The sequence below is a fragment of the Salvelinus alpinus genome, chromosome 16 (genome assembly GCF_045679555.1).
Source record: "Salvelinus alpinus chromosome 16, SLU_Salpinus.1, whole genome shotgun sequence".
NCBI classification, from domain to species: Eukaryota; Metazoa; Chordata; class Actinopteri; order Salmoniformes; family Salmonidae; genus Salvelinus; species Salvelinus alpinus.
Genome location: NC_092101.1, coordinates 13,342,097 through 13,363,442, shown reverse-complemented (window position 1 = coordinate 13,363,442; position 21,346 = coordinate 13,342,097). Strand labels below are relative to the sequence as shown.

At 42.1% G+C, this 21,346-nt stretch overlaps 1 long non-coding RNA gene and 1 pseudogene across 1 annotated transcript; one reads left to right on the top strand and one right to left on the bottom strand.

Moving 5' to 3' along the window:
- Positions 1-686: 686 nt before the first annotated feature.
- Positions 687-20,674, bottom strand: LOC139541752 (uncharacterized; annotated as a pseudogene).
- LOC139540877 (uncharacterized) lies at positions 13,507-14,163 on the top strand. Its single transcript, XR_011668282.1, has 3 exons — positions 13,507-13,652; positions 13,744-13,776; positions 13,870-14,163. It is a non-coding gene; the product is annotated as an uncharacterized lncRNA (long non-coding RNA).
- Positions 20,675-21,346: the final 672 nt, after the last annotated feature.

Genomic DNA, 21,346 nt, shown 5'->3' with positions numbered 1-21,346 from the left:
GTCAATTATTTCACATTATAATATCATTAATAATGCTTATTATATTAACTATCATTAATGCATAACAATTAATAAGAGAAATCTAGCGTTTCTTCAGAGTTAGACTACTTGTCTTATAAAGGGGATATGCATTTCAATCACCCAGCAAAGGTTAGCTACAATACAGCTACAGTATTTGTAATTATAAATACCAATTACTAAACCGAAAATAACTGCATGAGCTCTAATAGATACATTTAAATGATTGTATCATTAATTAATGTATCAAATTACTACTACTCTCCTTAAATTATTTAAAGAGTCAATACAGTACAATAATGGTCAAACTACTGACCATAGCAAGAATTAGTTGAGGTCACCTATTCTTGCCCAGACTGCAATCCTGATAAGATTTGGCTACTCATTTAAACAAATGCGATACTTGAGCAGAATTGCATTTCTGATTAAAGCAGCATAATGTGATGATATAATTTATACTTTTAAATCAGGTTTGGTTCCATATATGTTTTTTCTTGCCATTGAAGGTGATATAATGAAGAATGTAGACCTTTGGCACAAATTGTATACATTTATAAAAATATTTGGTTTGCAGGCCTAGTGTAGGCCTGCTATATTTTAAAGTCAAATATAGTCAAATGTCAGTTTTAACAATGCTGAAGTGAGACAGGACTTAAAGAGGCAATCTGCAGTTGCTACATCCATTTGTTTTACTTATATATTAATTATGTACCCATTCATTCTTGAAGAAAATAGTTCAACTTTCGTACCCCATCAGAACCCAAAATAAAGCTTGTTTTACTCCATGTTTGTAAACAAAGTAAATGTAAACAAACCCCATATAGCCTCAAAACATGGTTAAAACGATATATTTGATATAATGGATGGTCATTCCATGAATCCATGGCTCGGTCTATGAATTTGAGAGTGGTTACATTTCTGCAGCCTCATCTCTCAACGTTTAACTGAAACAGGGGCGGGGTGTACGCTTTGTTATTGTTCTAACTGCTGATTGCCGTTTTAAGTCCACTTTCAGCACAAGTATTTGAGTATTTGATTGAAGCATAATTTAATTCTTATCAGTATCAACAATTTACCTATAAGACATTTTGTGTCAGTTAACAAATAAAATCGTTTATTGAAGTTTACTGAGGAAAACTTAAGTTTCTTCTAACACATGAAAGATTGTTTAAAAAAAAAAATTCTAAGACAAAGTGAACTATGCAGAAATCTCCGTTTCCTGGTTACAAAAATTCTAATAGTTTGCCTAGATTCAGTTTATGTGACAAAACAAGCAAGTACAGTGTAGAGAAACATTGTACTATCTAAACTGCTGTGAAATATATTTTCCATAACCAAAAATATTGTATTTTCAGCTTTGAAGCTGGTGTACAAAACCTAAAGTAAAAGATGCAAAAACAAAACTTTAAAACAGCAAGCATAGAAATAGCACACACAGAAGTAGCACACATGAAACGGATAAATCCCCTCTTTGACTTGCTTTCAATGAGAATGTCAGATTTATAACTCTAATTTCTACGTGAATTTTGTTGGGTTGCCCAAAAAGTTACATATTTACAGTTTTACCAACATCATGCATTACTAACATCATGCTGCCATCTAGTGGATAGATTCATGAATCATGGCAACTCTCAAAATAGATGACACTGTCTTGCAAGCAATTTACTGTAGCAGAACTCTTGACAGCGTTGCAAAACAACTGACATGATCACTAACAAAACATTGTGTCATTTACCATGCACATATAGGCCTATGCTAAATGTGTGATTTATTTCCACACTGCTAACAGGAGGAAATACTGCCAGAAATGAACCAACTGTAACGGGCGTGACTGTGCAGCAAGCATATGCACAGACAGGCGTCAACCTGTGCCGAGCACATACCCCTTTGCCCTCCGACTTGCAAAATACCCCTTTGCCCTCCGACTTGCAAAATGCCCCTTTGGGTGGCGGTAAAAGAAGACATTTTTGTATAAAGTTGTATCGGTGTTCTGAACCGTCAAGTGTGTTTAGCTAGCTACCTAGTTTAAACATCAACAGTACTGCCACAGCAGCATAACATTTGATCATCAATATTCGGTCTGATTGGCTGATACGCACAGCAGAAAGTCAAAAAGGAGTGGTAGCATCAAAGACCCTTGCTCCGACCCAACTCCATCCCTTCCTCAGTCTGCAGCAGCAACACAGGTAGTCTAGCCTCTAACTAACCAATGCATAAAACGTAGTATGGTTTAAAAGAAATGAACATTAAGTTAAACATACATCCTGAGTTTGTGCTTTCTTTCCCAATCTTTGACACAATCAAAGATACACGGTAAAAGCCCACTTTAGAAGTTGCAGCAGATATTTCATAAAATAATATTTGGATGCAAGATCTATTGACCAATTTCACATACACTTTTTTGTTTAGTTCAGGTTTGTAATTGGTAAAAAATGTTCAGACTTTCACATTGTGGTACCCAACTCACAGAAAAGTAGATGTTTTGCCAGAGGTATTGCATTCTTGTGGACATTTCCTCACATTTGAAGCAGAATTACATTCTACATTTCCTGTTATGTAATCAATTATTTTAATTACTTTTGTAAATGACGTATTAAGTGTCATTCAACCAGTAATATTTTCTATGTTTTCTATACTGAATCCCTGCCAATCATTGAAACTCATGACTTATGGTAGGGAGTCTCTCTGCTCCATTATACTGCTCTGTCTTACTACCCTTTGTCCATTTCATATTACAAATGCTAAATTATATTTTAAGTTGTTCCTGAAATACTGTTTGAATCAATGATTAAATAATCACCTAATTTAAGAGTCATTGAACACTAGAATTAACATTTATTGCAATTGTCTATTCAGACATGGCTATCAGCACTCTTTTCCAGTAAGGATTACACAACCAATTGCTTAGAAATAGGAGAAAAGTTAACATTTACAAGCTACACCACTATATTACGAATGTTGATTATTTTCCTAAACATGTACTGACTTTACTTAAGATATATACACTACTGTTCAAAAGTTTGGGGTCTTTTAGAAATGTCCTTGTTTTTGAAAGAAAAGCACATTTTTGTCCATTAAAATAACATTAAATTGATCAGAAATACAGTGTAGACATTGTTAATGTTGTAAATGACTATTGTAGATGGAAACTGCAGATTTTTGGTTGCTGATAATGGGCATCTGTTCGCCTATGTAGATATTCCATTAATTCAGCCGTTTCCAGCTACAATAGTCATTTACAACATTAACAATGTCTACACTGTATTTCTGATCAATTTAATGTTATTTTAATGAACAAAAAATGTGTTTTTCTTTCAAAAACAAGGACATTTCTAAGTGACCCCAAACTTTTGAACAGTAGTGTATACAGTACCAATCAAAAGTTTGGACACCTGCTCATTACTGGGTTTTTCTTTATTTTTACTATTTTCTACATTGTAGAATAATAGTGAAGACATCAAAACTATGGAAAAACACACATGGAACCATGTAGTAACCAAGAAAAGTGTTAAACAAATAGTAGCCACCCTTTGCCTTGACAGCTTTGCACACTCTTGATATACTCTCAACCAGCTTCATGATATAGTCATCTGGAATGCATTTCAGTTAACAGGTGTGCCTTGTTAAAAGTTAATTTGTGGAATTTCTTTCTTTCCTCCTTAATGCGTTTGAGCCAATCAGTTGTGTTGTGACAAGGTAGGGGTGGTATACAGAAGATAGCCATATTTGGTAAAAGACCAAGTCCATTTTATGACAAGAACAGCTCAAATAAGCAAAGAGAAATGACATTCCATCATTACTCTAAGACATGAAGGTCAGCAGTAGCCTCTCAAAGCTAAATTAATAATCAATAACATCCTTCCATCTCATTTGTCTGGAAATGAGTTAATTGGGTCATCATTTCCCACAGTATCTATGCAAGTCCAGTCTTTCGCCAAGATGGACGTCTACATTTTCACCTTGGAAAATCTTCAGAGGGAAAAAGTACCTGCTTCCAAGGTTGGTGGCGTAAACAGAGTGAGGTTGAGCACCAAAGAAACTGAGAATGTTCTCTTCCAAGTACCTCAAGTGTCCCCTAAACCAATGTGAGCGAGGGAAGTAAAAGTGTCTATGGCTAGGTTTCCATCCAATTGGTGACAAATTTTCATGTGAATCTTCTAAAATCTGTATTAAAAACAATACAGGGATTTTCTCACGAGAGGTATGTTTCCATCAAACTGACTTGTTGAGGAAAAAAGGCTGTGCTGATGACGTAGTGCACATAAACTGGGCCTGATTACTGAACGGTCACGCAGTGCCCTGGAGGTTGATGCCCCGGCGCCCCAAATGCGATAGTCCGGCCCTGCACATGAAAATAAATGTTGCATTAAGTTCCCATGTAACAAATAAAACATAAGTTTTAAATGGGTTTCTAACTCTACTGATGGTTTTGTCACAAAAACGGTTGCGATAAATAGAAAACTTGCCCATTATGGTTTTGGCGCATGCTCTCTAGACAAGAGTTTGCTGTTAAAGTGGACAGGTTAGGCTTATTTGATGACATATGGATAAGAGCAAGATCATTTTATTTGATAATTGGCAGCCAAGCACTGATCATCATGTCACCAGCATTCAATAGCCTATACTCGATATTTAGCCTATTGTAAATTTGCATTATCACCGTGCACTTAACCACCATGTGAAGTTCATAATTGTCACGCCCTGATCTGTTTCACTTGTGCTTGTCTCTACCCCCTCCAGGTGTTGCCCATCTTCCCCACTTATCCCCTGTGTATTTATACCTGTGTGTCTCCGTCTGTTGCCAGTTTGTCTTGTTTGTCAAGCTTACCAACGTTTGTCCTGTCAGCTCCTATCTTTTCCCAGCCTCTTTTTCTCGTCCTCCTGGTTTTTGACCCCTGCCTGTCCCTGACCCTGACTGCCGTTCTCTACCTTTACTCCACTTCTGGATTACTGAACTCTGCCTGACGCTGAGCCTGCCTGTCGTCCTGTACCTTTGCTCCTACTCTGGATTATCGACCCCTGCCTGCCTTGACCTGTCATTTGCATGCCCCTGTTACAATAAACATTGTTACTTCACACAGTCTGCACTTGGGTCTTACCTTGATACCTGATAATAATAACTTATTTCATCAGCCTATAAACATTTCATGCTCTTCCACGTTGTGGTGGTAGGCCTAAAACATAACATCACATGACTTTACATTTACATCGATATGATGGTTATTATATCAATATTTGCGCATCAAGGCATTTCCACCACCATTTCTCGATTCATTTTATGGACTCCATGTCGAATGAACAGTGTGTCAACATTTATGAATTTGAATCGACATTTCCTGTTTCCATCAGCCCTGTCATTGTTTTCATCTGTCAGGTAATTCATCTGCATGAAATGGTTGGATGGAAACCTGGTTAGTACGTGTCGAGGATGACACGTGTCACTATGTTTGGTTAAACCATGGTGTGGTTAACAAGCATGTCTCAAAATGACATTAATGATTAATCGTGACTCTTACAATGGGAATTTTTTGAGCGTAGCACACAGCCTCCGATCAATCCTCTGGAAGTAGTCTTGAGCATTGAAGTCTGGATTTACTGCAGAGTAGAACATTTATCAGTTCATGTCAACTTCATGTGTCCCAAAATATGCATGTTTCAACCTATGAAACATTGTTTACTAACTTGTAGTGATAAGACACCTCAAACCAAAATATAGGCTTGGTAATTAACTTTCTTTAAAAAGTTAATTTCGTGATATCCAATTGATAGTTACGATCTTGTCTCGTCGCTGCAACTCCCCAACAGACTCGGGATAGGCGAAGGTCAAGAGCCATGCGTCCTCCGAAACATGACCCGCCAAGCAGCACTGCTTCTTGACACACTGCTCGCTTAACCCGGAAGCCAGCCGCGCCAATGTGTCGGAGGAAACGTACAACCGAAGTTAGCTTGCAGGCTCCTGGCCCACCACAAGGTGTCGCTAGTGCACGATGAGCCAAGGAAATCGCCCTGGCCAAACCCTCCCCTAACCCGGACAACGCTAGGCCAAATTGTGCGCCACACCATGGTTCTCCCAGTCACGGCCGGCTGTGACACAGGTAATGAACTTTCAACAGCTTAACTCTACAAGCTTGTTAGGGGAGTGTATGTTGTGGTGTGGCAGGCATTGACCCTGGGCTCTCACCCTTTCTCTGGTCCTTGAGGAGCTTGTTGCAGTTGTTCCTTTTGGCCTCTTCCAGAAGGACTTGCAGCTTCTCCTGCTCCTCTCCAGAGCGGTTCATGAAGTCATTCCATTGCTGGGAGAGAGACAACGGGACAATGAGCTACATCTTACCCTTTCAAGTTAGGGGCATTTTGGAAAAAATGTAGTTAGGGTTAGTAGTGGTACAATATTCACTTGCAACAAGCAAGGCTTTTGAAAGATGTTGGGACCAGTAGAAGCCTACCTCCACGTAGTTGCCATTGGTGCAGACCACAGTGAAGTTTGAAGGGAGGGCAGTCGCTGCATACCTCTGCCTCATCTTTGGAGGACTCATTTCTTTCAAGAAGATGGTAGCAACCTTTTATTTTTGGACAGAGGAAAAGAATAGGCATCGTTAAATGTTGATAAAGATGTTGATAAAATGCTGTGTGGCTAATGGCTATGACTAATGGATGTGTTCAGACATGCTGCAATCAAGCTAGTGGGTATTGATAATATGTGCTGAACAAGCATCTTCTATCTGTAGCAACCCAACATCTGCAGCAGAGTGAGAACTTACTGTTCTCCTGCCGCCTTTGGTTCTTCTTGCCTTTGACTCTGGGTGTGAGGTCAGAGTTGCGTATAGCCTGGTTGATGAAGAACTGTTTCTTCTTGGTCAGAGACACACATTTGGCTGGGGAGTTGGGCAGAGAGGTGCATTTGTGCTCCTCTATCAAGCTGGGAAAAATAGAGAGCATTCATTTTGAGGACTGATGCATTTGGAGGTGACCTCTTCACAAAATATTGATTTGTTCCTGTGTAGCTAGTTACTTCTAAATGGCCTTACTATAGAATAAAGTAGTATACCATCTTGCTATAACTATACTGAGCATAGAATAGGTTAGATTTCAAAGCCACGCTCCATTCAGATTCTCGAGCTCTGATTGGTCGTTTTTCACTGTTGCCACTTTTAGACCTGATGACAACATTGTAGTTGAGAGAAGGTGCACAAACAAACACATTGCTCATGCAAATGAAGTTGCTGATGATCTGTCATGATGAGAAACAAAAAATTGTTGGCTGGCTACATCGTAAAAGTACGTAAGTGTATGTAGAAGAGGTCTAGTCAGAGAATATAACGACTGGCTATAAAAAAAAAAAGGCTGCCAGATATCTTGCATGAGCAGAGCAGAGGGGTAAAGGACTCGAGCATTAAACTGCTAACCAGTTTAGCAACTTGCTTACTTACTAGGGTCAGCCACTTGAAATGGCTTCAATATCAATGTAACATCTGCCCCACACAGTATCTGTGCATTGGCGATGTTGATGAGTATGACGTGTCTCGTCTCTGATGCCCAGGAAGCTACGATTCAAACTTCCATTAGACAACTCTGCAAGCGTTATAATGTCAACGTATTTTAGTTACTCAAAAAATATGGAGTTTCGCTGAGAAACTATCTTCATTTACTCCCGTTAATACCAGTATGTACTTCCAAAAAAGGTCTTAATAAAAATGTACAAGCAGCCAGGGTCACACGCCAACATTCAGACATAATTTAAAAACAAAGCATTTGTGTTTAGTGAGTCCGCCAGATCAGAGGCAGTAGGGATGACCAGGGATGTTCTCTTGATAAGTGTGCGAATTGGACCATGTTCTGTCCTGCTAAGCATTCAAAATGTAACGAGTACTATTAGTTGTCCGGGAAAATGTATGGAGTAAAAAGGACATAATTTTCTTTAGGAGTGTAGTGAAATAAAAGTAAAACTTGATATAAATAGTAAAGTACAGATACCCAAAAAAAGTATTTAAGTATTTTTACTTAAGTACTTTACACCACTGATATTTAGTAACTAACATATTTCAACATTATAACCAGTGGTGATTTTAGCATGTAAATCTTGGTGGGGCAAACTAAAATTATATATTTTTTGATGCATGCCAGCAAAGCCACAACAACACTAAACAATATATTTATTGCACTATAACGGTGACAAACGGTGCACACAAACTGTTAGGGCCTACATAAAGCTGTCCCAACAGCAGTCCCAAAACCTTACTACTGCTACACCTGGTTATCAGCGGAGCCTTGTCTGGCAGTGAAACCGTTCATTCAGCCTCATTTACTGCCTTTTAAAAAAAAAATAGCTGATATGGCTGACTTGTTTAAACAAATGTGGTTTCTATTGACAATTGAGATGTACAAACTATGGCAAAAGGGGAAGACGAGCGTGTAATTTGTAATATGTAATTTCGATTAAGACATTAATGAGCGAGCTAGGATATACACGTAGCCAATATAACTATTTGTTCAGCACGTTTGAAATGTTCTGAATTCCGTCGTTGTACATGGGCCGTTCTTACAGTGTTCTCCCAGTGTTCTCCCAGCAACACCAAGTCAGAACCGTAGGATAAATATGGGGGATATAAGCAGACAATGAAAGCTCTTACAATATTCAATGATTACATTTCTATAAAACATGCTATAGGCTACATGTGCGCCACCAAGTCAGAACAGTAGGCAAAATTAAGAGGGAGAAAGGGGACCAAATTATTAGGGTGAGGCACATGGGATACTAACAGCTTACTACACAACATACACTTAGTATTCACTTTCTTAGCTACAGTATACATATCTCCCTGGCATATTACATAATTCATGCAGCAGCATTCAATACATTTTTGGACTCAGCTTGTTGTGCGTTGCTCACTTGAACAGAAAGGTGGCGCGGCAGTCCTTCGTGGGCAAATTGTGTCATTAAACTTTGTCATTCTATGGATTTATAGTGCTTTCAAGACAACTGGGAACTCTGAAAAAAACAAGGTTGAATCATGATGACATCAGTGATCTTCAGGTCGGAGCTCTAGAAAGAGGCCAGAGTTCCCGACTGCAATTCCGAATTGGATGACCATTCAAAACGTATTTTCCCAGTCGGAGCTTGTTTTTTTTCTGAGTTCCCAGTTATCTTGAACTCACTGAAGTTAGATTTCCCAGTCCTGAGTTTCCAGTTGTTTTGAGCACGGCAGAAGTCATGTTGGATTGACAGCATGGCCAATGTTGAATGTTTATCCTTTTAAGCTTGGAAAAGAGACCTTTAAATACAGACATGGGACCACACATCCACTCAACTGAATAACAGGCTAGAGACTGCTTTCCAACACTTGCAGTTAGCCACCGGCAGTGGCTAACTTCCAAACCATTCATAGTTGAATTTGCGATTTCCAACTTGTGTAATGTTTATGTTCAATGGCCGATGAGCACCGATACGTTTTATCTATAATTTCTATTCATTATTTCTCCTCCTATGACAAGGATTTAAATGGATTTGCCAGTAGATTGTCGACTTGATTCATGATGATGACTGCTAGCTTGCTAGCTAAGATTTTGAAAGTATGATGTTGACAGTCCAATTAAAACTACTGTAGATATAACGTGATTTGAAGTCATTTTCTCTGTGGTCAATGACCTTGAGCCTTCTTGGATGGCCCTTCTAATGTAACTCTGTGGAAGCACCCAAGGGGCTTGAATTTTCTAGCTCTCACCTGAAGTAGTGTCCCCATGAGTGACAGAAAACTGAGTCAATTAAGGCACAACTAGAGAACATTACCAACCCCTACGCTCCGTATTATCCGCGGGCTGCCCCACCACCACAGAAAGCACTGAGCTATGCTGAAACCCCTGCATTTTGGAGCTGCCTTACTCAAGAAAGCAAAAAGAAACCATGTTTGTATGCGGCTTTAACTCAATGATTCTAAAAATGTTTTTTACATTGTTTGCAAACTGATATGTGACTCGTATCAAGAAACTAGGCGCATGTCGCGCGTCACTACTTCACAGGAACGCCATTTGAACGTAAACTTAAAAAAAAAAATCCAAATGCGTTTTCTGGCAGAAATACCTTCTTCAACGTGAACTTTCATGTGCCTTAATAACAAACTTGTATGCCATCTGTAAATACGAATACAATTGTTAATTTATGAGCCTAGTTGGCTTAGCCACGGAAAAAGACAGGAACCTTCCCGCTAGCCATGATTAGCTGAAATAATGAGTGGACATGGACATGCCGAGAGATGAGTTCGGATTGGTCTGCAATGTAACACGCTTCTTTCTAATATGAGCTGGTCAGTATGTGTAGGTAATCCTTTTTAACACAGCTTTTTGGAAAGATATCACATAGTAGGACTGCATAAGTGTGTCCTACTTCCAGTGTGCGCTCTGAACACTCCGAGAGCGAAACGCTCTGAATTTACAAACGGCCAGAGCACACTCTGGCACTCCAGATTAAATTTACGAACACACCCGTAGTATAAGTAAGCCTTTAGTCGTGAAATCTTTGGTTGTTTAGTACATGGCCTCACATGTGAATCCTTGAAGAGATGGGTGGGGCTAAAGCTTAAGAGGGTCTGAAGGATACTGAATGGGTGTAGACAAAGAAGAGCTCTCAAGTAGGTACCAAAACTTGTAACCTCACTTTTGAGAAAATGGCCCTTGAATGTTTATCTTTCAAAGCAGAATTACTTTCCCATTGTTCCTCAACTGTAGTGTACGATATACAATTTTCTAGCTCGGAGTCTCTACTTTTATCCAATGTAAAAAGCACATTTTCAAATTTTGCTACATAAGACCCAATATAGCCGGTCGGTCACGTACAGTGGGGAGAACAAGTATTTGATACACTGCCAATTTTGCAGGTTTTCCTACTTACAAAGCATGTAGAGGTCTGTAATTTTTATCATAGGTACACTTCAACTGTGAGAGACGGAATCTAAAACAAAAATCCAGAAAATCACATTGTATGATTTTTAAGTAATTAATTTGCATTTTATTGCATGACATAAGTATTTGATCACCTACCAACCAGTAAGAATTCCGGCTCTCACAGACCTGTTAGTTTTTCTTTAAGAAGCCCTCCTGTTCTCCACTCATTACCTGTATTAACTGCACCTGTTTGAACTCGTTACCTGTATAAAAGACACCTGTCCACACACTCAATCAAACAGACTCCAACCTCTCCACAATGGCCAAGACCAGAGAGCTGTGTAAGGACATCAGGGATAAAATTGTAGACCTGCACAAGGCTGGGATGGGCTACAGGACAATAGGCAAGCAGCTTGGTGAGAAGGCAACAACTGTTGGCGCAATTATTAGAAAATAGAAGAAAATAGAAGAAGTTCAAGATGATGGTCAATCACCCTCGGTCTGGGGCTCCATGCAAGATCTTACCTCGTGGGGCATCAATGATCATGAGGAAGGTGAGGGATCAGCCCAGAACTACACGGCAGGACCTGGTCAATGACCTGAAGAGAGCTGGGACCACAGTCTCAAAGAAAACCATTAGTAACACACTACGCCGTCATGGATTAAAATCCTGCAGCGCACACAAGGTCCCCCTGCTCAAGCAGGCGCATGTCCAGGCCCGTCTGAAGTTTGCCAATGACCATCTGGATGATCCAGAGGAGGAATGGGAGAAGGTCATGTGGTCTGATGATTCAAAAATAGAGCTTTTTGGTCTAAACTCCACTCGCCGTGTTTGGAGGAAGAAGAAGGATGAGTACAACCCCAAGAACACCATCCCAACCGTGAAGCATGGAGGTGGAAACATCATTCTTTGGGGATGCTTTTCTGCAAAGGGGACAGGACGACTGCACCGTATTGAGGGGAGGATGGATGGGGCCATGTATTGCGAGATCTTAGCCAACAACCTCCTTCCCTCAGTAAGAGCATTGATGATGGGTCGTGGCTGGGTCTTCCAGCATGACAACGACCCGAAACACACAGCCAGGGCAACTAAGGAGTGGCTCCGTAAGAAGTATCTCAAGGTCCTGGAGTGGCCTAGCCAGTCTCCAGACCTGAACCCAATAGAAAATCTTTGGAGGGAGCTGAAAGTCCGTATTGCCCAGCGACAGCCCCGAAACCTGAAGGATCTGGAGAAGGTCTGTATGGAGGAGTGTGCCAAAATCCCTGCTGCAGTGTGTGCAAACCTGGTCAAGAACTACAGGAAACGAGTGGCCTCCCGGGTGGCGCAGTGGTCTAGAGCACTGCATCGCAGTGCTATGCTGCGCCACCAGAGTCTGGGTTCGCGCCCAGGCTCTGTCGCAGCCGGCCGCGACCGGGAGGTCCGTGGGGGCGACGCACAATTGGCTTAGCGTCGTCTGGGTTAGGGAGGGTTTGGCCGGTAGGGATATCCTTGTCTCATCGCGCTCCAGCGACTCCTGTGGCGGGCCGGGCGCAGTGCGCGCTAACCGAGGGGGGCGGGTGCACGGTGTTTCCTCCGACACATTGGTGCGGCTGGCTTCCGGGTTGGAGGCGCGCTGTGTTAAGAAGCAGTGCGGCTTGGTTGGGTTGTGCTTCGGAGGACGCATGACTTTCGACCTTCGTCTCTCCCGAGCCCGTACGGGAGTTGTAGCGATGAGACAAGATAGTAATTACTAGCGATTGGATACCACGAAAATTGGGGAGAAAAGGGGATAAAAATTATAAAAAATAAAAAAATAAAAAAAAAGAACTACAGGAAACGTATGATCTCTGTAATTGCAAACAAAGAATTCTGTACCAAATATTAAGTTCTGCTTTTCTGATGTATCAAATACTTATGTCATGCAATAAAATGCTAATTAATTACTTAAAAATCATACAATGTGATTTTCGGGATTTTTGTTTTAGATTCCGTCTCTCACAGTTGAAGTGTACCTATGATAAAAATTACAGACCTCTACATGCTTTGTAAGTAGGAAAATCTACAAAATCGGCAGTGTATCAAATACTTGTTCTCCCCACTGTATGTGACACGTATTAATGCCAGAATAACATGCAAAACAGGTGGGCCTCTGCCTCAACTGCGCTGAATGACGGGTCACCACTGAATTCTATGATTTCATTTTTCCCCCGTTTTTGTGAGAGATATGGCCAATTTAGTTTGTTTCCCGGCGTTTCAACTGAAGGGTATTGCGCTACTCTGCTCAACATGGCTTTCCATACAAATCCCTCCATTAAAAAAGGAACCTGGTTTTTGGTCGCTTTCTCATTATAAAAACCGTCATGGTGAAATGAATCCTACCACTATGTATAGCTTTATTATGTGTGCCTGCGTCAGCCACATAGCCTAGAAAAACCGCCATGCATGCATCCAATTTATTTTGTCAGGCAAGTCCACATTATTCTCACATATTTTAGAATGTAATAATAATTTGAATATCAATCCATTGGCAAGGCCCAAAGTATTCATTATTCTTAAAGTGGTAATAGCCTACTTTGACACTTTTCTACAATCACCAGAGAGAACTCAAAGATAGTAAATCCGTGTTTTCTATCGAGTGACATGTGTGTAGATCTTTGTTTTGGTAGCACTGTGTGACGCACTGTCATCTACTTCTACACATGGACACAGCTGTGTCGCAGAGAAATGACTAGTTCTGGCAAAGATGCTGGAGAATTCTAGATGTGCGGCAGCTTGCGCGGTACAAAATGATTTACTATCTTTGAGTTTTCTCTGGTGTTTGTAGAACCACCTGCAACTGGACACTAACATTTATAAGATTTGTTTTCCAGAATCGATAACGAAGAGAGTATCACCAATACCAGGTTAGTTGAAAAATCTATGGCTGTATTTGTCTAGGCAAACCTGTAATACTGACGAATGAGTTTAGAAATCAAGCTCTGTTTATCTTATTGCAGGGCACATTGGATACATTTTGCCCAGCTGTTTTTAGAGAAGATTATATTGCAATGTATGCTATGTGTGTTGGATATGCTGTGTTGGCTAATATGCATTCTAGCATACATGACACACACACACACTTGTATCTACATGCTTTTATGTGGGTTTCTATGCAAAGTAAATGTTTGAATGTTTTTTAAGCCTGCGGCTAGTTGTTAAACCTCCATTCTAGCATACTTGACACACACAAACATATTTGGATCTACATGCTTTTATGTGGGTTTCTGTGCAAAGTATATGTTTGAATGTTTCTTTAAGGCCGCAGCTAGTTACTTGAAATGAGACATATCATGATTCAAAACTGTTATTCACTGACAAAGATGGCTAATGAAACATTAACCCCTCCTGAGCAGGCAATTGTACATTTACAGTAGCTGGCTAGGCTAGTAAAAGTTACATTGGCTAGCTTTCAATAAATTGGCTAGCTTTCAATAAATTGGTTAGGTGTAGGTAGTAGGTGTAGATATCGCCATAGGCTACTTTGGGCCATTTGGTAGTTTCGTCTCCCCAGCTGCTCTCCAGCAAGTTGAAAGGACATATAGGCAAGCCGACAAGAATCAACTTTTTTAAATACCTAGACGTTCGAGGGCAGCAAAGACTGGAAGTAGTTATACGACATATCTAAAACAAGCGAATTCGATAGAGAAACTTCTCTAGGTAGCCAGCCAACTACTGTCAGTGTTAGCAGGTCGTGTAACAAATTAGTGGTAGAATAACTTTGTGACAGCCAAGTATGTTAATAACGACACGTGAGGCTGCGGAAAAAGTTTATTGAAATGGCAAAAAAGGGTCAGTAAGTTGCTTAGAATGCCGCCAAAGTTAGGCTAATTACATGGGAGTAAAGGCTGTACCCTACTCGGGGGCGTGGCCACATTAATACTTTAATCCAGTTGAAGCAATCTGATTATATAGTGTGAGTTCTACAGTAGACCTAGCTACATAAACTGTATGTGTGTAAGCATCTCTCTCTGACAATGTGAACTTTCTGTTTACAACAAAAAAAGTTGGGGGGTTATCAGCATTGCTGGCTTCATTAAAAACGGTCAATCTGTTGTTTCCACTTCCCAATAACAGCACTTACAGTTGACTGACGAACTGATTACAAACTCAAAGACACCAGCAATAGTGCTGAGGAAAGCGGATGCCCCACACTCCTATGTGGTTGACCCAGGCTCAGCTGAGGTACGGAAGAACAAAACACACGTCAGAGCTCTACCAGATCTACCAGCCACACAGGCTGAGGCCACAGACAATGCACAAAAAGAGGGGGAAGGAGAGAGAATGCTCACAGAGCCACAAGCTCGCTCAAAAAGGGATGTGAAGCCACCAGAGTGGCTGAAAGACGATATTATGTGAATAGAATACATACTGTTGGGGACTGAAAAACATCCCCACAGCATGATGTTGCCATCACCTTGCTTCACTGTAGGGATGGTGCCAGGTTTCCTCCAGACGTGACGCTTGGCATTCAATCTTGGTTTCATCAGACCAGAGAATCTTGTTTCTCATGGTCTGAGAGTCCTTTAGGTGCTTTTTGGCAAACTCCAAGCGGGCTGTTATGTGCCTTTTACTGAAGAGTGGCTTCTGTCTGGCCACTCTATCATAAAGGCCTGATTGGTGTAGTGCTGCAGCGATGGTTGTCCTTCTGGAAGGTTCTCTCATCTCCACAGAGGAACTCTGTCAGAGTGACCACCGGCTTCTTGGTCACCTCCCTGACCAAGGCCCTCCCCCAATTTTTCTCAGTTTGACCGGGCGGCCAGCTCTAGGAAGAGTCTTTGTGGTTCCAAACTTCTTACATTTAAAAATGATGAAGGCCACTGTGTTCTTGGGGACCTTCAATGCTGCAGACATTTGTTGGTACCCTACCACAGATCTGTGCCTCGACACAATCCTGTCTCTGAGCTCTACGGACAATTCCTTCAGCCTCATGGCTTGGTTTTTGCATGCACTGTCAACTGTGGGACCTTATATCAAATCAAATCAAATTTTATTAGTCACATACACATGGTTAGCAGATGTTAATGCGAGTGTAGCGAAATGCTTGTGCTTCTAGTTCCGACAATGCAGTAATAACCAACAAGTAATCTAACCTACAATTCCACAACTACTACCTTATACACACACAAGTGTAAAGGGATAAAGAATATGTACATAAAGATATATGAATGAGTGGTGGTACAGAACGGCATAGGCAAGATGCAGTAGATGGTATAGAGTACGGTATATACATATGAGATGAGTACTGTAGGGTATGTAAACATAAAGTGGCATAGCTTAAAGTGGCTAGTGGTACATGTAGTACATAAAGATGGCAAGATGCAGTAGATGATATAGAGTACAGTATATACATATGAGATGGGTAATGTAGGGTATGTAAACATTATATTAAGTGGCATTGTTTAAAGTGGCTAGTGGTACATTTTTACATAATTTCCATCAATTCCCATTTTTAAAGTGGCTGGAGTTGAGTCAGTATGTTGGCAGCGGCCGCTAAATGTTAGTGGTGGCTGTTTAACAGTCTGATGGCCTTGAGATAGAAGCTGTTTTTCAGTCTCTCGGTCCCTGCTTTGATGCACCTGTACTGACCTCGCCTTCTGGATGATAGCGGGGTGAACAGGCAGTGGCTTGGGTGGTTGTTGTCCTTGATGATCTTTATGGCCTTCCTGTGACATCGGGTGGTGTAGGTGTCCTGGAGGGCAGGTAGTTTGCCCCCGGTGATGCGTTCTGCAGACCTCACTACCCTCTGGAGAGCCTTACGGTTGTGGGCGGAGCAGTTGCCGTACCAGGCGGTGATACAGCCCGACAGGATGCTCTCGATTGTGCATCTGTAGAAGTTTGTGAGTGCTTTTGGTGACAAGCCGAATTTCTTCAGCCTCCTGAGGTTGAAGAGGCGCTGCTGCGCCTTCTTCACGACGCTGTCTGTGTGGGTGGACCAATTCAGTTTGTCCGTGATGTGTACACCGAGGAACTTAAAACCTTCCACCTTCTCCACTACTGACCCGTCGATGTGGATAGGGGGGTGCTCCCTCTGCTGTTTCCTGAAGTCCACAATCATCTCCTTTGTTTTGTTGACGTTGAGTGTGAGGTTATTTTCCTGACACCACACTCCGAGGGCCCTCACCTCCTCCCTGTAGGCCGTCTCGTCGTTGTTGGTAATCAAGCCTACCACTGTAGTGTCATCCGCAAACTTGATGATTGAGTTGGAGGCGTGCATGGCCACGCAGTCGTGGGTGAACAGGGAGTACAGGAGAGGGCTCAGAACGCACCCTTGTGGGGCCCCAGTGTTGAGGATCAGCGGGGTGGAGATGTTGTTACCTACCCTCACCACCTGGGGGCGGCCCGTCAGGAAGTCCAGGACCCAGTTGCACAGGGCGGGGTCGAGACCCAGGGTCTCGAGCTTGATGACGAGTTTGGAGGGTACTATGGTGTTAAATGCTGAGCTGTAATCGATGAACAGCATTCTCACATGGGTATTCCTCTTGTCCAGATGGGTTAGGGCAGTGTGCAGTGTGGTTGCGATTGCGTCGTCTGTGGACCTATTGGGTCGGTAAGCAAATTGGAGTGGGTCTAGGGTGTCCGGTAGGGTGGAGGTGATATGGTCCTTGACTAGTCTCTCAAAGCACTTCATGATGACGGAAGTGAGTGCTACGGGGCGGTAGTCGTTTAGCTCAGTTACCTTAGCTTTCTTGGGAACAGGAACAATGGTGGCCCTCTTGAAGCATGTGGGAACAGCAGACTGGGATAAGGATTGATTGAATATGTCCGTAAACACACCAGCCAGCTGGTCTGCGCATGCTCTGAGGACGCGGCTGGGAATGCCGTCTGGGCCTGCAGCCTTGCGAGGGTTAACACGTTTAAATGTTTTACTCACCTCGGCTGCAGTGAAGGAGAGCCCGCAGGTTTTGGTAGGGGGCCGTGTCAGTGGCACTGTATTGTCCTCAAAGCGGGCAAAAAAGTTGTTTAGCCTGTCTGGGAGCAAGACATCCTGGTCCGCGACGGGGCTGGTTTTCTTTTTGTAATCCGTGATTGACTGTAGACCCTGCCACATACCTCTTGTGTCTGAGCTGTTGAATTGCGACTCGATTTTGTCTCTGTACTGGGACTTAGCCTGTTTGATTGCCTTGCGGAGAGAATAGCTACACTGTTTGTATTCGGTCATGCTTCCGGTCACCTTGCCCTGGTTAAAAGCAGTGGTTCGCGCTTTCAGTTTCACGCGAATGCTGCCGTCAATCCACGGTTTCTGGTTTGGGAATGTTTTAATCGTTGCTGTGGGTACGACATCGTCAATGCACTTCCTAATGAACTCGCTCACCGAATCAGCATATTCGTCAATATTGTTGTTGGACGCAATGCGGAACATATTCCAATCCGCGTGATCGAAGCAGTCTTGAAGCGTGGAATCAGATTGGTCGGACCAGCGTTGAACAGACCTGAGCGCGGGAGCTTGTTGTTTTAGTTTCTGTTTGTAGGCCGGAATCAACAAAATGGAGTCGTGGTCAGCTTTTCCGAAAGGGGGGCGGGGGAGGGCCTTATATGCGTCGCGGAAATTAGTATAACAATGATCTAGGGTTTTTCCAGCCCTGGTAGCACAATCGATATGCTGATAGAATTTAGGGAGTTTTGTTTTTAGATTAGCCTTGTTAAAATCCCCAGCTACGATGAATGCAGCCTCAGGGTGTGTGGTTTCCAGTTTACAAAGAGTCAGATAAAGTTCGTTCAGGGCCATCGATGTGTCTGCTTGGGGGGGAATATATACGGCTGTGATTATGATTGAAGAGAATTCCCTTGGTAGATAATGCGGTCGACATTTGATTGTGAGGAGTTCTAGATCAGGTGAACAGAATGACTTGAGTTCCTGTGTGTTGTTATGATGATCACACCACGTCTCGTTAATCATAAGGCATACCCCCCCGCCCCTCTTCTTACCAGAAAGATGTTTGTTTCTGTCGGCGCGATGCATGAAGAAACCAGCTGGCTGCACCGACTCCGTTAGCGTCTCTTGAGTTAGCCATGTTTCCGTGAAGCAGAGCACGTTGCAATCCCTGATGTCTCTCTGGAATGCTACCCGTGCTCGGATTTCATCAACCTTATTGTCAAGAGACTGGACATTGGCGAGTAGTATGCTAGGGAGTGGAGCGCGATGTGCCCGTCTCCGAAGCCTGGCCAGGAGACCGCCTCGTTTGCCCCTTTTACGGCGTCGCACAGGGTCGCCGGCTGGGATCAGATCCATTGTATTGGGTGGAAGGCAAAACACTGGATCCGTTTCGGGAAAGTCATATTCCTGGTAGGAACGATGATGAGTTGACGTTAATCGTATATTCAGTAGTTCCTCCCGACTGTATGTAATGAAACCTAAGATTACCTGGGGTACCGATGTAAGAAATAACACATAAAAAAACAAAATACTGCATATTTTCCAAGGAACGCGAAGCGAGGCGGCCATCTCGTTTCGGCGCCGGAGGTGTGTGCTTTTCCAAATCATGTCCAATTAATTGAATTTATCACACGTGGACTCCAAGTTGTAGAAACATCTCAAGGATGATCAATGGAAACAGGATGCACCTGAGCTCAATTTCGAGACTCAAAGCAAAAGGTCTGAATACTTAGGTAAATAAGCCATTTCAGTTGTTTTTTTTGTTTATACATTTGTCAACATTTCAAAAAAACTGTTTTTGCTTTGTCGTTATGTGGTATTGTGTATTAGATTGATGCGGGGTGAAAAAATATTTGATCCATTTTAGAATAAGGCTGTAACGTAACAAAATGTGGGAAAAGTGAAGTGGTCTGAGTACTTTCCGAATGCACTGTATATTTGTTAGCTGAGGGATTGTCCTAAGACATGCAAAACATGTCAACATGGTGAACTATTGCCCAGTTCCTGTGCTATATTTGGATGTGTGTAATAATCACTTTCCCTTCAACACAGAGGGATTGGCCTAGTCCCAGAAATGTCAGTCAGAGGATTGTAATGTGGGAGGCAACCAGTTTGCCTAGGAAGACAAGGATTGGCTTGAAACCAGAGTCTAAACACTCTCACTGACGTGAACCATGGACTCAAATGCAAACACTAAGATTAACCTGAAATACATACAATATTATGACTGTGTGATTGAACCACTGCATGACAAAGGTCCTTAATAAGCAAGATGAAGACGAAGAGCCTAACAGGTTGGGGAAAGTGTGTGTGGCACCCAGCATCACTCTTACCTAGCTAATCAGCTTATGTGATTGGCTGGAAATTTCAGAGGAGGGAGGGAGCGTTTACCCTGTGTGTTACGGCAGAGGTGGTAGGCAGCTTATACTGGAGCAGCACTGTCAACACAAGAGAAGACTGAATGATGAGCACTCACATTCGCTCGGTTCGTAGGGAGGATGAGAGTGACGCACTGAGATGAGGATGAGGAACAGGAACAGGGGATCTGGAGTAAGGGAAAGGGAAGACATCATCATACACACAGGGGCTAGTGGCTAGTATAGCCCAATGGCCATAAAGGCTTCATTCATTAGACTACAGCATGGATATCAATTTCATTCATGATAAAAGGGGACATGTTCAGTAGAAACGTTAGAATCAGAAACAGAATACATTATAGAATTTGTATAAAGAGAAATGTTGGTTCTTTATATCCAAGTTGTCTGTTAATGTGATGTAGGGCCAACTACTGCTACACTACAAAACCTGTTTTGTTCAATTCCCAACACGTTCCTTCTGCGGTAGATGTTCTTCCAGAGTAGGAGCAATAGCAGAGTCCCAATCCCCATGTTGCGCTGCAAGGTGCTACCAACCCATTGTGCAGCACTATAGGAACAAAACATGAGGGAGAGCAGAGTTACTTACCTGTGTTCTGACCCCCCAAGAATTACACAACAGCAGTGCTAGCACCTCCACTTGGAAATGTCAAACAGGCAGAAAAATACGGTTCCGTATTTCACTGAAAGAATAAATGTTTTGTTTTCGAGATGATAGTTTCCGGATTCGACCATATTAATGACCTAAGGCTCGTATTTCTGTGTGTTATTATGTTATAGTTAAGTCTATGATTTGATAGAGCAGTCTTGACTGAGCGATGGTGGGCACCAGCTCGCTCGTAAGCATTCATTCAAACATATTCCTATTTACAAGTGAAGCTGTCCCAAATAAGTCATTTCAGTAACTCGTTGATTTAAACTCTCCATTTCAAGTGTTTGTAATTGGAGATTAAAACATCTGCCCACTGGTCGATGTTGATTGGCTAAAAGATGATTATGACAGGGGGTCACAGAAACCCATTTCCTATCTGATTGGTTGCAACTCTGTCAATTCTACCTAGATTTTGTTACACAAATGAAGCCTATTGGCCAGGAGTATGAGAGTTACGGTTAAACAAGGTTGACTAATATTGCTATATAATAACAGAAAAAAGTACCGAGGTTATAATATATTCTTAGGTGTAG